At 38.9% G+C, this 15144-nt stretch overlaps 1 protein-coding gene across 1 annotated transcript in view; it reads right to left on the bottom strand.

Moving 5' to 3' along the window:
- The window catches only part of MSR1 (macrophage scavenger receptor 1), a 369659-nt gene that overhangs the window by 184641 nt on the left and 169874 nt on the right, over nucleotides 1-15144 (bottom strand). The window contains exons 5-6 of the mRNA XM_068532055.1: nucleotides 8280-8397; nucleotides 6464-6597 (exon numbers count right to left, since the gene is read on the bottom strand). The gene's annotated coding sequence lies outside the window, so the exon portion shown is untranslated. The remainder of the gene's footprint in view (nucleotides 1-6463; nucleotides 6598-8279; nucleotides 8398-15144) is intronic.

The following is a 15144-nucleotide window of genomic DNA, read 5'->3' as shown; positions in this document are numbered from 1 at the left end:
CATTTTCTTAATTGTTTTGGGTTTATTATTGCAGGTCTTTTCCTTCTCTTGTGTTTCCTGCCTAGAGAAGTTACTTTAGCCTTTCTTGTAAAGCTGGTTTGGTGGTGCTGAATTCTCTTAGCTTTTGCTTGTCTGTAAAGGTTTTAATTTCTCTGTCGAATCTGAATGAGTTCCTTGCTGGGTAGAGTAAACTTGGTTGTAGATTCTTCCCTTTCATCACTTTAAATATGTCCTGCCACTCCCTTCTGGCTTCCAGAGTTTCTGCTGAAATATCAGCTGTTAACCTGATGGGGATTCCCTTGTATGTTATTTGTTGCTTTTCTCTTGTTGCTTTTAATATTTTTTCTTTGTACTTAATTTTTGATAGTTTGATTAATATGTTTCTTGGAGTGTTTCTCCTTGGATTATCCTGTATGGGACTCTCTGTGCTTCCTGGACTTGATTAACTATTTCCTTTCCCATATTAGGGAAGTTTTCAACTATAACCTCTTCAAATATATTCTCAAACCCTTTCTTTTTCTCTTCTTCTTCTGGGACCCCTATAATTCGAATGTTGATGCATTTAATGTTGTCCCAGAGGTCTCTGAGACTGTCCTCAATTATTTTTGTTTTTTCTTTATTCTGCTCTGCAGTAGTTATTTCCACCATTTTATCTTCCAGGTCACTTATCCGTTCTTCTGCCTCAGTTATTCTGCTATTGATTCCTTCTAGAGAATTTTTAATTTCATTTATTGTGTTGTTCATCATTGTCTGCTCTTTAGTTCTTCTAGGTCCTTCTTAAACGTTTCTTGTATCTTCTCCATTCTATTTCCAAGATTTTGGATCATCTTTACTATGATTGCTCTGAATTCTTTTTCAGGTAGAATGCCTATTTATTCTTCATTTGTTTGGTCTTGTGGGTTTTTACCTTGCTCCTTCATCTGCTGTGTATTTCTCTGTCTTATTTTGCTTAACTTACTGTTTTTGGGGTCTCCTTTTCGCAGGCTGTCGGTTCGTAGTTCCCATTGTTTTTGGTGTCTGCCCCCACTGGGTAAGGTTGGTTCAGTGGGTTGTGTAGGCTTCCTGGTGGAGGGGACTAGTGCCTGTGTTCTGGTGGATGAGGCTGGATATTTTCTTTCTGGTGGGCAGGACCACGTCCAGTGGTGTGTTTTGGGGTGTCTGTGACCTTATTAAGATTTTAGGCAGCCTCTCTGCTAATGAGTGGGTTGTGTTCCTGTCTTGCTAGATGTTTGGCATGGGGTGTCCAGCACTGGGGCTTGCTGCTCATTGAGTGGAGTTGGGTCTTAGCGCTGAGACAGAGATCTCTGGGAGACCTCTCACCGATTGATATTACATGGGCCCAGGAGGTCTCTGGTGGTCCAATTTCCTGAACTCTGCTTTCCCAGCTCAGAGGCTCAGGGCTGACACCCGGCCTGAGCACCAAGACCGTGTCCGTCACATGGCTCAGAAGAAAAGGGAGAGAAAAACGAAATAAAACAAAATAAAATAAAAAAGTTATTAAAATAAAAATTTAAAAATATTATTAAAATAAAAAATAAAAAAAAAGAAGAGAACAACTAAACCAATAAACAAATCCACCAATGATAACAAGTGCTAAGAACTATACTAAAATAAACATAAAAATCAGAAACTTGTCTCTCACATACAGCAAACCCCATGTGTACCATTGCTCCCAAAGTCCACGGCTTCAATTTTGGGATGATTTGTTGTCTGTTCAGGTATTCCACAGATGCAGGGTACATCAAGTTGATTGTGGAGATTTAATCCGCTGCTCCTGAGGCTGCTGGGAGAAATTTCCCTTTCTCTTCTTTGTTCACACAGCTCCCGGGGTTCAGCTTTGGACTTGCCCCTGCCTCTGCATGTAGGTTGCCCTCTGGCATCTGTTCTTCGCCCAGACAGGAGGGGGTTAAAGGACTGGCTGATTAGGGGCCCTGGCTCACTCAGGCCAGGGGGAGGGAGGGGTACGGATGCGGGTTGAGCCTGCGGTGGCAGCGGCTGGCATGATGCTGCAAGAGCCTGAGGCAGGCCGTGTGCTCTCCTGGGGGAGCTGTCCCTGTATCACGGGACCCTGGCAGTGGCGGGCTGCACAGGCTCCCGGGAGGGGCGGTGTGGACAGTGACCTGTGCTCGCACACAGGCTTCTTGGTGGCGGCAGCAGCAGCATCCGCAGCTCGCACCTGTCTCTGAAGCTGGTTTAGGCAGTGCTCTGAATCTCCTCTCCTCGTGCACCCAGAAACAGTGGTCTCCCTGCCTCTGAGGCAGGTCCAGACATTTTCCCGGACTCCCTCCCGGCTAGCTGTGTTGCACTAGCCCCCTTCAGCCTTTGTTCACGCAGTCAACCCCAGTCCTCTCCCTGGGGTCTGACCTCCGAAGCCAGAGCCTCAGCTCCCAGCCCCCGCCCACCCCAGCAGGTGAGCAGACAAGCCTCTCAGGCTGGTGAGTGCTGGTTGGCACCGATATCTGTGCGGGAGTCTCTCCGCTTTGCCTTCTGCACCCTTGTGGCTGCGTTCTCCTCCGTGGCTCCGAAGCTTCCCCCCACCGCCACACCCCGTCTCTGCCAGTGAATGGGGCTTCCTAGTGTGTGGAAACCTTTCATCCTTCACAGCTCCCTCCCACTGGTGCAGGTCCCGTCCCTATTCTTTTGTCTCTGTTTTTACTTTTGTCTTTTGCCCTACCCAGGTACGTGGGGGAGTTTCTTGCATTTTGGGAAGTCTGAGGTCTCCTGCCAGCGTTCAGCAGGTGTTCTGTAGGAGTTGTTCCACATGTAGATGTATTTTTGATGTATTTGTGGGGAGGAAGTTTATTTCCACGTCTTACTCCTCTGCCACCTTGAAGGTCCTCCCCTGCAATTCTTACAGAGGAAATCATGTGTTTTAGTGACAAGAGCACTGCTGAGAATTAGGAAGCTTTGCTTCTGCTCCTGGCCTCATTGCTTACATGCTGTTTGGCATTAACATCAAACTTCCCACTGCCTCAAGTTGCTCATGTGTATAATGAGTTCTTCTGTTATACCACTGAGGTCTACCTAACAGGGATGATATGAGAATTAATTGGGGGGTGGGGGAGTCTTTAACCTGAGAAATATATTTCTAAGAAATATATTTAAAAATAAATAAAACAAAGTTACTTAATAGTTAAAATGCTTTCTAAATCTCTTCAGTTATGATGCTTTTGATTTAATGGTTTCCAAAAGGAGCAACAAAAATTCATCTGCTCTCCACTTTGAATCAAAGAGTGACCATGCAGCTACAGCATTATATACTAATATGTTTCTATGCACATACTACTCATCAGCTTACTTCTCCTAAAGTGACACAGAATGAAAGGCAATGATCTGCTCTTGCACAGTGAAATGAAGATATCCGTATTAACCAAGCAAATGAGTACATGATAATTGTTCTTCAGGGATAAAATAACAACACCTTGCTTTGCTGGAAGTCCTAATGCAGATGGTGTAAAACATGATAGCATATTACATGGAATAAGACTTTATGTTGAAATTCACTGATTAAACATGACACATTAGGGATGCATGCTTTTTGAAAACACAGTAAAAACATTAGATTAGAATTATAATTTTAGTGCAATGTAAATGCCATTATTATAATTTTTAAAGTATTTTTTTAAAAGTATTTTTAAAAATAACATAATGTAATGAAAACTTATACTAGTATAAGCAAGTTGATTGTAGTAGGAAGGCCTGAATACAAAGTAAATTGCAAAAAAAATCTCACTTTATGAATAAGTCTGGACATATATCCAGATAATTCTATAAGGCAGGTGCCATTGGTAACTGTTTGGAATGTACTGAATCACCCCCAAAATTTTGACTCAAATCCTTAAAATAAGAGGAAGTTTAACATAGAAGAAGACTAACATTTTGAAATATATTACTCTATTAATGCTTAAAAATAATACAAAATGTATTGATTGTAATATTCAGAATATACAAATACAATATTTAAGAGACTGAATAATACATGAAAATCCTGAATCTTTGGATTTGTGTTGTACAAGTCTACAAACATTTATGCATATGTGGATCAACAAAAGACATGGATTTAGCAAACCTAGGTTTTCATCTTGGATTTGATACATGAACTCTGTGGTCCTGGGCAAGTCAAGTTTTCTCACTTGAGAAATAACAAAACTAGACAAAATTATCTTTCAATTCCCTCTAAACTAAGATCTCTGAAACCTGTATGAACTCCATTTTTCCTTAAGTCACAAGTTAACACAGTGTTTACTTGATGGGTTGTAAAAAGAAAGGTATTAAATAGGTTGTAAAAACTGAAATCACATATTCCTATTGTTTGAAAAAGTTTCAAATGTTCAAATTATTCAATTACAAACTAGCAGAATGCTAGTCAGTTTTCACAAAAACATACATAATTATCTAAAGAAATATTGGTAATCATAAACTCATAAAGAGAGCAAAGGAATAATGCCCTTTTAAATTCTTAAACCTGACAACCAAGCTAAGATACTCCCCCCTTTTAAAACATTTAGCTTACATTAAAAAGATCTATTAAGAATGCCTACCAGCATGTTTAAATCAGCAATATCAGCTTTTTGTCATCTTTTACACCAAATCAAAATTAATCAATTAAACTCTGTTTATTCAGAAGGTGACTCTGTAAAGCAAGATTAACAAAACCAATTGCAAATGAAAACAAATAGAAATATAAAAATCAAGACCATCCAGAAATGTTTTGCATCAGCTAACATTTGATGAGCACCTACTCTGTGTCAGATGCCATCTTAAGTGCTTCCCATTTGCTGGTTCCTTAAATACTCACAACTCAAAGAGGTGTTACTGCTGTGTCATTTACACAGATGACAACACGAGGCACAGAGAAGTTTAGAAAGGCTCAAAGCTCATCTAGCTCCCAAGTGGCTGAGCCAGGACTGGAAGCCAGGAATTCTAGTTCCAGAGTCTATGCTTTTTTACCACTCTAGACCCTCTCAACATATGTCATGCAGTTTGGGAAACCACGGGTAGATCAGTGTGAATGAATCACCGGAAAATGTGAGATGACAATCAGAAGAGTTTGTAGTAGGAGTCTGGATTTAACAGAAATGACTGAAATTTTCCAAGCAGAGATGTGATATGAAAAGAGCAGGAGCTTCCCTGGTGGTGCAGTGATTGGGAATCCGCCTGCCAGTGCGGGGGACACGGGTTCGATCCCTGGTCTGGGAAGATCCCACATGCCGCGGAGCAACTAGGCCCATGAGCCACAATTACTGAGCCTGCGCTCTAGAGCCCACGAGCCACAACTACTGAAGCCCACGGGCCCACGGGCCTAGAGCCCATGCTCTGCAACAAAGAGAAGCCACCGCAATGAGAAGCCCACACAACGCAACAAAGAGTAACCCCCGCTGGCCGCAACTAGAGAAAGCCGCATCAACGAAGACCCAATGCAGCCAATCAATCAATCAGTGTATTAAAAGAAAGAAAAGAAAAGAGCAGCCTTTCAAACATTTCTGGCTGCGGTGCACACAGCGCACTAGAGATACCTTGCTAGCCAGAAGGCTCCCGCTATTATGAACACGAGCCAGCAGTGACCCCAGAATGCAAAGGCAGTGTAAGAAGTGTGAGGAGGCACTGTGAAAATAACCAAGGCGTTGTGAGATAATGACTAAGGCATGCAACCAATTATTGTTGCAGGAGGAGGAGTGGTAAGAAACCTATGAAATAAAAGGAAGTTCAACAGTTTTGAATTCCATGCACTTGGAAATGCATGATGTCATTACAAAAAATAAATAAATAAATAAAAAAGGCACCAGAAAACACAATTGGTACGAATGGTTAAGATCGAGACGATGAATTCAATTTTAGGTGTTGTAACACACCCTAAAGCCTCAAATTAATAGTACGAAGTTTTGAAGATAAAGTAACAAGTTTGTATCTAATGTCTTCCTTTGAGCACAGGGAGTTAGTAAGAGAATGTTACACATTTTCAAAAACTAAACTGCATGTAAATTTCTAAAGACGTCACCAAAAAAGAATTTGGGCTTTGCCTCATAAAAGGATTAAATTATGGTTCAAAGAAATAAAATCCATGTAAACCTGTATAGTTTCCCAGAAAAGATATTTGCCATTTTAACATGCTAGAGAAGAATTTGAAATGAACCTTAAATAACAAAACTACATTGATACTTCATACTGTATAAACTACTTCTCAGACCATCTGTAGCTTGGTACCGGCCAATCCAAATAATTTGAGATATAATACTTTAAAAATTGCAAAGAAAAATCTAAGAATATTTTATGTATTTAAGTTATTACCTGTGAGCCAGTAGGTGAGCTTATTTTATAATAACTCTTCTCTTCTTACCTTTTGGTAGTTGGGCTGTTTCAACATTGCCAGAATGTATAACATTTATAATAATATTCTGTCACCTGAAACCAGCCTTTGATTTCTTTGTTCTTAATTTTATAAACAAAAATATTCAGTACTCACCATCAATCTGTCTCTGCCTGTTATGGTTTTCCCAGTCACCTTTTGTTTAAATGAAACACATCCTGCAGGAGTAGAATTATCAGGAAGCCCATATTTTCTGAGATATTTTGTGTTCAAAATGGTTTCTCTGTAGGCTTTTGATTTGAAAGAAAGGGTAGTTAATTATAAAATCCTTGGCTCACAGTTTTTTTCCTTGAGTATCATTAAGTATGGTTCAATTCTTATTAACATTGAATATTAGTGTCTAAAAATCTGATGGCAATCTCATTTTCTTTCGTTTATATGAGGTATGAACATGGGTATAAAAATATGTAATCTGTTGGAGTATATTTTCTAATTACTTTTTCAAAAATATGTGCTCAGTTGAATGTTTTCTGAATTTCTGTGTGTGTCAGAAAAAATTATTCTAATATAATATGGCCAAGTGTTTCAGGTTAATTCTAAGTGAGACTGTGATATTTCTAAGCATTTCTAGAAAATAAATACAAAAACTTCTACAGCCTAATGGCATTTGGAAAATGTGTTCCAAGGGAAAAGAGACCAAGTTACAAGTTTGACCTCTTAGGGAGGTCTTTACTGTTAGAGACAAAAGGAAATTATCAACACAGCATGGTATCTATTCCAAATAATTTGTTTGCTTGTTTTTAAATAGGTTATCCCAGAGGTTAAAACATGAATACTTAATTTATCAGACATATGTTAATTAAAATTTTTATCCTTCTTAAGAGTACAAGGACCAGTAAATATTTTAATTAAAACTTTTTTTTTTCTTACCGTAGTACATGTATCACTGTGCTGCTCATATCAGTGTAGAACTTACTTCGCACATTGCTGCCTAAGTTTCAACCACCAGCCCCTCCAAAGCTGCCTCAGGTTTAAAGGGCAGTCCAGAAGTATTCAGAAACTGATGTACTCTAGGAGTATCCCTCAAACATTGACTATATGGGAACTGCAAAATATTCTAGATCTTTTACCTCTCTGAATTCCAAGGCATGATCTGCTGCTTCCCAGATTTCCGCAACAGGTTTGAGATGTAATTGCCCACAGTGATAACTTTCTTGATAAGCTGCTTTATTGGCTTTTATGCCTTCCCTCTTTCACTTCCCATACCATTGTTTTCTGACTTCACCTTCCAAACAAACTACTTAACACTCAAAAATTCACCTCAAAGACTGCTTCTAGGCGAACTCAAATCAAAGAGCTGGTACCAAAAGTGGTCCTAGGAAACTGACTCCTCATGGTGGAATTTTAGAATTGGTTCAGTCACATGGCACATGACAATATGGACCTTAGGACTAGGGGTGACTGAGAATGATCTGAATGCCTGACTGCCCAACAACCTGAGGTGAACTGGGATGGAGACTGATGAAAAGGACGGACTGACTTAGGCAACATATTGAGCATGAAAGACATGGATACATTGATAAATATACAAGAATTATGAAACAGCTCATTGTTGTTAATTGCCATTGACACCTTTAAGGAAGAAAATGGCAGTCCCATTGTAGTCAATTATTAACTCAAGTCCTGGTGTGAAAGCCAGAAGGCTTTCATGTCAGTATCTAAAGGGCCTTTCATTTTCAGCAGCAGGGAACTATATTTTCAGACTATGCTGAAAATTGAGTCCAGGATCAGATTGTGAGATTAAAAAAATTCCAAAGAAAGCCAAACTAGAATATCTGACAAGGTCATATAATCTGGCTCCTGTAATAAAGCCAGGGTACCAAATTGCCCTAAATCCTTTGGGCCAGCTGAAGTGGCCCCACCTCCCCTTCCTAGAGAAAGGGTCTTCCTAGAGACCATGAAAATGCCTCACCTTCGCCAGATGGTTGTGTTGTCTTCCTCTGGATCTGCTCATACCTCCCCTCATTGCTTCTAACTGAGCAGTAAGATCAAGACTTGGCATGGCCTCACTGGGAAGTGCCTCTCCTGCTCTAGAAGGAAAGAGAGCATTCACTGAAAGATCTGCAAGTCTTAGTTAACGCAGACAACGGGGGCTGGAAGAACATGCATGGGTATGGACCATAAGGGTTGATATCTTATAGTGCAATGGAAAAAGGGTTATTTTAAGGGGAAACTAGTTTTATAGTTAGTTAATGTTAATTATAAACCGAGTTGATAAGTTCCCAGCTGTGGTCCCATATTCCTCAATTAGCTTACCTCAGTCTAAAGTATTTCTTATTCTCTCTAATGCTCTCTAAGGCAGTCAAGGTCCTTTTTTGCTCCAGCTATTCTGTGTTACTTTATCTTGCCCAAAGTTTAGAAATTGATTAATCTCTAAGGGAGATTACATTTTATCTGGGTCTTAAATAATTCATTCAATTTTATAGCTAATCTTTGTTTACTCATTGTCATCACAATCTAATGGAGGGCAATCGCCTTTACTCTGCCCTTAGAAATTATCTGAACATTTTATATTCTCAACCAATTTCCAGCATTTCAGAGTTGAAGATAAGTTTGATTCAAAATTTCTTTGATAATCTTTCAGTTCGGTAGTACTGGGTGATTTTCCAAACTTTGTGTGTCATCATCCATTCTGTGGGGGAAAAAAAAATCCTTATTTTTTAAAAATTGAATTCAATATGAGAAGAAGCATGATATGTATTTTCATACTTGCTACTTGAAGTTAAATGATCAATCATCAGTATACTTCCTAAGCATTAGGAAAAGTCCCTTGACTATGCAAGAGAGAACATAGAAAACTTCTCCCTTTAACGGAAGAGTGAACCCCGAAGGTCGAAATAGAGAAAAAGGAAGATGCATGTTTCTGAAAATTTAATCATTAAAAGATAGTGATTGAGCATATTGATTTCTTCAGATTTTATGTCCAAGAGGAAATTTCAATCTTCAGAAAAGAGGACATATTCTATAAGTATTTAGAGTAAGTATTGTGAAACTATGTATCTTTTCAGAGAATACTTGTTACATGGATATAATTTCTGTATATAAGCAAGCAATAGCCTGCATGTGATGCCTTTATATTCTCAACTTGTCCCGCTCCCAAAGAAATTAATGCTTACTTAAAGATTAAATAAACCTTCTTGGAAAGTTATATGATTAGTAGAAATCATTGCATGTTAATTCAACTAAACAGCAGAATTTTATATGCTAAGGTTTAGGATATTAACCCTTAAAAATCTAAAACAAATAAAACTTTTACGAAAATATACAAAGAGTCAAAGCTTTATGTAACAAACAAACTCACAAGTTATAAACTTCTGGTTGAAATACAAAAAATAAAATGTCTGTTACAGAAGGAAAATTACAGAAAACTTTTAAGGAAAACATGTCACAGTATTAATTAAATTCGAGAACTTTTTAATCATCGGGATTTTAAGATTAAATTTCAGACCGTTATAAAAGATACTGATACAAAACACTAAAAGGAAATGTTATTACGAACCAATGAAATGAATAGACAAAGCATGATGCTTATTTTATCTCTCTTTTTGCTAATGGAAATTATGTACAGCAACTTGAAGTCCTCAGAAGCATTGAAACTTTTTAATAACTTGTATTTCATACTATGTACACGACTCAGTGGGAAATTTCTCAAAATTCTACAAAGAATTTGTTCTAAGAAAGTTGGAGTTACAAGAGGAGATAAAAATTCAGAGAAACTGTGAGACTTTACTTTCCTATCTGAAATCACTGCAAATTAATTCCAGTTGGAGGGATCAGTGTGATCCCTGGAAATTGGAAAATGCAGTTCTTCTCACAGGAAGGGAATACAGTGGATTTTATAACTACAAGACACTGGGGCCTAGAAATATAAAAAAGAATGGGTAGTGAATACTTGGAAAGAGAAATTATGAGTACTAGGAGTCTGCCAGCACTTCCTTATTTTCTGTTTCTGAATGCAACACAACTGGAAAATCAGATAAATACTATAGATTTTTGAATAAATTAGCTAATTTTGTATAAAAATCCATCAAATATATCATTACTTTAAGAAAGAATCATATTTTTAGCTCACTTTGGATCAAAAACTTAGGCTGAGCTTGGCTAGGTGGCTCAACTGGGCTCCCTAGAACTCCCATGTGTGTCCAAGAGTCAGCTAGATACCAGCTGTTCTAGGATGGTGTCAGCAGAAACAGCTGGGCCAACTGGCATAAATGGACATAAAGAGGATGTTGTAACCCTTTTTAACATGTTTCTCACATTCCTCCACTGGACTACGTTGGAAATTTTTCTGTAGTGAAAGTCTGGGTGCAAAACAAACCACAGTTTGCAAGCCCATAAGCATCACATTTGCTGACCTCAGTTAGCCAAACCATTCATATGACTGAGCCCAGAATCAAAGGTGCTTCAGACTATCCACCTGCAATGACAGAAACTAATATTGAGCAATCAGTATAATTACTAAATCACAGTTCACGCTCTGGCTATACCCTGTCATGTGTAAAATATGCTCCACTTCATCCAGTATCTCTAAAACCTCATCCAATCTTGCATTAAGCTTGGAGCCCAGGATATCATGATTTGCAGCCAGACTTATCTATTCTGATGTGGCCTCTGTTGATAAGGAGACCAATTAACTAAAATAACGTATCCAATTTCCATATACCAAACCATGAGACAGGAACAAGAAAACTGCAGTAAACACTATTATTCAAAAAGGGGAATAGAGGAAGGAGCATAATAGTCACTGGTCCATAACAATTCTGAAATCCTGCTGAGCAAATGTTGTAAGATACTTCTGATCTGTACATAGGGAATGTTTTCAGATCAAGGCTTAGTTGTGCTCCTTGGAGATGCCTCTCCAGTACAATATTCTCTTTGAATCTTGGCTCCGCCACTTCTGAGACTTCATTAAAAATTATATCCATTGAACAACATTCTCAGACTGGTCCTTTTTGTAGAAAGTTGGGGCCCTAGATGCCTTTTTGCACTTTGGATAATATCACACCATTTTAAACTAAGATCACACTACTTTTTCTAATATAAGCACTCTCAAAAATTGTGTGGGTTTCCCATGATACAATTATATTACATTCCCTGCACCAAAAGCCAAGCACCCATTTTTTTGTTAGACATTCCTTTGTCTCTCCAGACTTAAGAACTGCTAATTTTAGTTGTTGTATGACAATGTCCTTAAGGTTCCTAGTAGTTCACTTTATAACTGCAAGAGGCATCCAGAAGTCTTATCAGACCTTGGTTTGATTTTTGCCTCCAGGTTGTATTCTACTTTGATAGAAAGTCTGGAGGTGGGAAATAGTTTTATTTTCCAACTCAACTAATCCTCATTTCTCTATATTTTCTCAAAATTCTGCTTGTAAATTTGCTAGTTCTTTCTTTAGCTTATCTTTTTTCTTATAGTTCGTTGCTATACATAACCATATAGTTGCTGACACTTTCAACATTCTGCATAATTGCATTCTGCCTTTCTGAAAGTCTGCCAATTTCAACAATCATGTGGTTGAAATCCAAAATTCCCTCAGCAATATCAAACAGATGATGGGGATGATCTATATCTGTGATGTCTAAAATGGTTTCTACTTTCTACACGTATCTATTAAACAATTGAAGGGTGGGTATGTGACTGAGTAAATAAATTTCTAATTCAAATTAACTTTAGTTAATTTAAATTAAATTAGCCACTTGCAGCTAGTGGCTATTGTTTTAGACAGTGTAGCTTTGCTACTTTTTTTTGTCACCCACGTTACTGCAGGCAACAATTATACCAATTATTTTACCATTGCATTGAATCATTTTTTTCAATCTCTTTTAACAATTTCATCACCTAATTCCAGACTCTTCCTGTTATCCGGTCACAGATTCAAATTTTAACTAATTGTATTGTTGTTGTTATGGCAATTCCTCCCTCTGGTATATGCTTCTGTGGTTGTATAACACACTACCTAGTAAGTTCATGGTTTCAACAACTGTTTATTTAACTCATTGTGGGTTGGTGATTTAACCTGGGTTTGACTGGGCAGTTTTTCAGATCCCTGCTAGGCTCCCATCTATGTCTGGGATTCAAAAGTGCTTATCTAGGAAAACCTCAGGTCGGACAAGCTAGGTCAGCTGGAGTAAATAGGAAAAACCCATTCTTCTCTACGTGCTTCTCATGAATCCTTCAGCAGGTTAGTCTAGGCATGCTCCTATGGTGGTTGGGATGTGTGAACAGCAGGAGATAAAGTTCTGGCATTCAAGAACATTTCTCAAACTCCCCAACATACAGGAAGGACAACCAGCTAGCTACATATATAGAAATGATTTATAAAAATGTAATCATCCGGGCTTCCCTGGTGGCGCAGTGGTTGAGAATCTGCCTGCCAATGCAGGGGACACGGGTTCGAGCCCTGGTCTGGGAAGATCCCACATGCCGCGGAGCGACTGAGCCCGTGAGCCACAACTACTGAGCTTGCGCGTCTGGAGCCTGTGCTCCGCAACAAGAGAGGCCACGATAGTGAGAAGCCCGCGCACCGTGATGAAGAGTGGCCCCCACTTGCCGCAACTAGAGAAAGCCCTAGCACAGAAACGAAGACCCAACATAGCAATCAATCAATCAATCAATTAATCAATAAAATAAATCTTTAAAAAAAAAATGTAATCATCCTATGCCAGATTAATAAAAGCTTTACATTTGTTTACTTGAAATTGACAGGAGAAAAAGAAACTGGACCAAAGTGAAGGAATTTTAGGATTCCAGTTAAATTTTTTTTTTTTTACCACAATATATCTCTCTAAGGTTATAAAAATAGATTACAAAAAAGCATTAAGATGCAAGAATCAATATATTTTTATACCGAATGTTTTCTGCTTTATAGGATATTGATTACATTCCTACAAAGAAGGATAAGGTATCATTATCCTTAGTATCATAAGATCTCCTCCCTAATCATAAATCATAAGATCTCCTCTCTAATCATAAATCACCATCTACTGGTTTTTTGTTTTTTTTTAACTTTTGGGTTTTATTTATTTATTTATGGCTGTGTTGGGTCTTCGTTTCCGTGCGAGGGCTTTCTCTAGTTGTGGCAAGTGGGGGCCACTCTTCATCGCGGTGCGCGGGCCTCTCATTATCGCGGCCTCTCTTGTTGCGGAGCACAGGCTCCAGACGCGCAGGCTCAGCAATTGTGGCTCACGGGCCCAGTTGCTCCGCGGCATGTGGGATCTTCCCAGACCAGGGCTCGAACCCGTGTCCCCTGCATTGGCAGGCAGATTCTCAACCACTGCGCCACCAAGGAAGCCCCATCTACTGGTTTTTGTGATATATATGTTCATTCCGCCACCACAGTGCCCACAGAGGTTTACTCAAATGCCAACATTTAAATGTATTCAATTTTCATCATGAACGTTTTTATCACTGAGAGACTAAATATACAAATGAACAATGACCAGACCAAATATAAAAATAGAACTCTGACCCACAGCCTGCAGCAACCTTCCCAGGAAATCGATCTCTTATCTACAATAACTAGCCCAGGAAGTCAGTCCACTGTAAGTCAGACTTGGAGGAAGCGAGACTGCTTTCTCTAGTTAACAGCATTGCTCCAGGAAGCCAAACAACAGGCTCTGTAACAAGCAGCCCCAAACAGCCAGGGCATGATTAATAACGATAGCTTTCCTGCATGTTGTCCCTACTTCCAATTTAGGACCAAGCGAGAAAGCCAAATACACACACTTAACCAATCACATAGGACACCACTCCTCATTAGTCTTCCTACAGCTTCCTCAGGCCAACAGCCTCCAATCAGGGCATACCTGAAGCCTCCCTTTTCCTCCACCATAAAAATTTCCCACTCCCCTGCCGGCATTTGGGTCTCTGCCAAAATGCAAATGATGGTGGCTGGCTCCCTTGTTATGGCAAGGTCTCAATAAATGGACTTTGCTTATTCTCATTTGTTGTATCTTTATTTCCACACCACAACCTTTTCTACATCTGCTTATTTTGATTCATGAGTAGATAGGTCATTCTTATGATTTCTTTTACCTGGCAGATATACTTTTATTATGATTATATTACAATATAATTACAAAAATTATAATTTCAATTGGGTACATATTTGTAGTTAATTTTTCCTTGAAATAGATGATATATTTTCATGCTGCAAAAATCAAAACCCTAGTAGACATAGATCCTGATAAGTTATACTCCTGTTCCTGTTTCTATATCACCTTCCTCTTTGCCCACTTCTCATGGCAAACCACTTTTATTAATTTATTTTTAATCTTTTTTTTTAAATTTAATTTTATTTATTTATTTATGGCTGTGCTGGATCTTTGTTTCTGTGCGAGGGTTTTCTCTAGTTGCGGCAAGTGGGGACCACTCTTCTTCATCGCGGTGCGCGGGCCTCTCACTATCGCGGCCTCTCTTGTTGCGGAGCACAGGCCCCAGATGCGCAGCCTCAGTAATTGTGGCTCACGGGCCTAGTTGCTCCGCGGCATGTGGGATCCTCCCAGACGAGGGCTCGAACCCGTGTCCCCTGCATTGGCAGGCAGATTCTCAACCACTGCGCCACCAGGGAAGCCCAATTTTTAATCTTTATAGTATTTTTGAAATCAGATATAAGCATATGTTAATATATTCCTACTCTCCCTTACTTACATTAAAACATACCATACTGTATACATTCTTCTGTGCCTATTTTTATTTTATTTAACAATATATCTTATTTCACCAGCAAAATATACATTTCCATTTTTAACAGCCTTATAGAGCTATAATTTCACAA

This window comes from Eschrichtius robustus, chromosome 21, assembly GCF_028021215.1.
Source record: "Eschrichtius robustus isolate mEscRob2 chromosome 21, mEscRob2.pri, whole genome shotgun sequence".
NCBI lineage: Eukaryota > Metazoa > Chordata > Mammalia > Artiodactyla > Eschrichtiidae > Eschrichtius > Eschrichtius robustus.
Note: the sequence above shows the minus strand (reverse complement) of the source record. Positions and strands in the feature narration are given on the sequence as shown.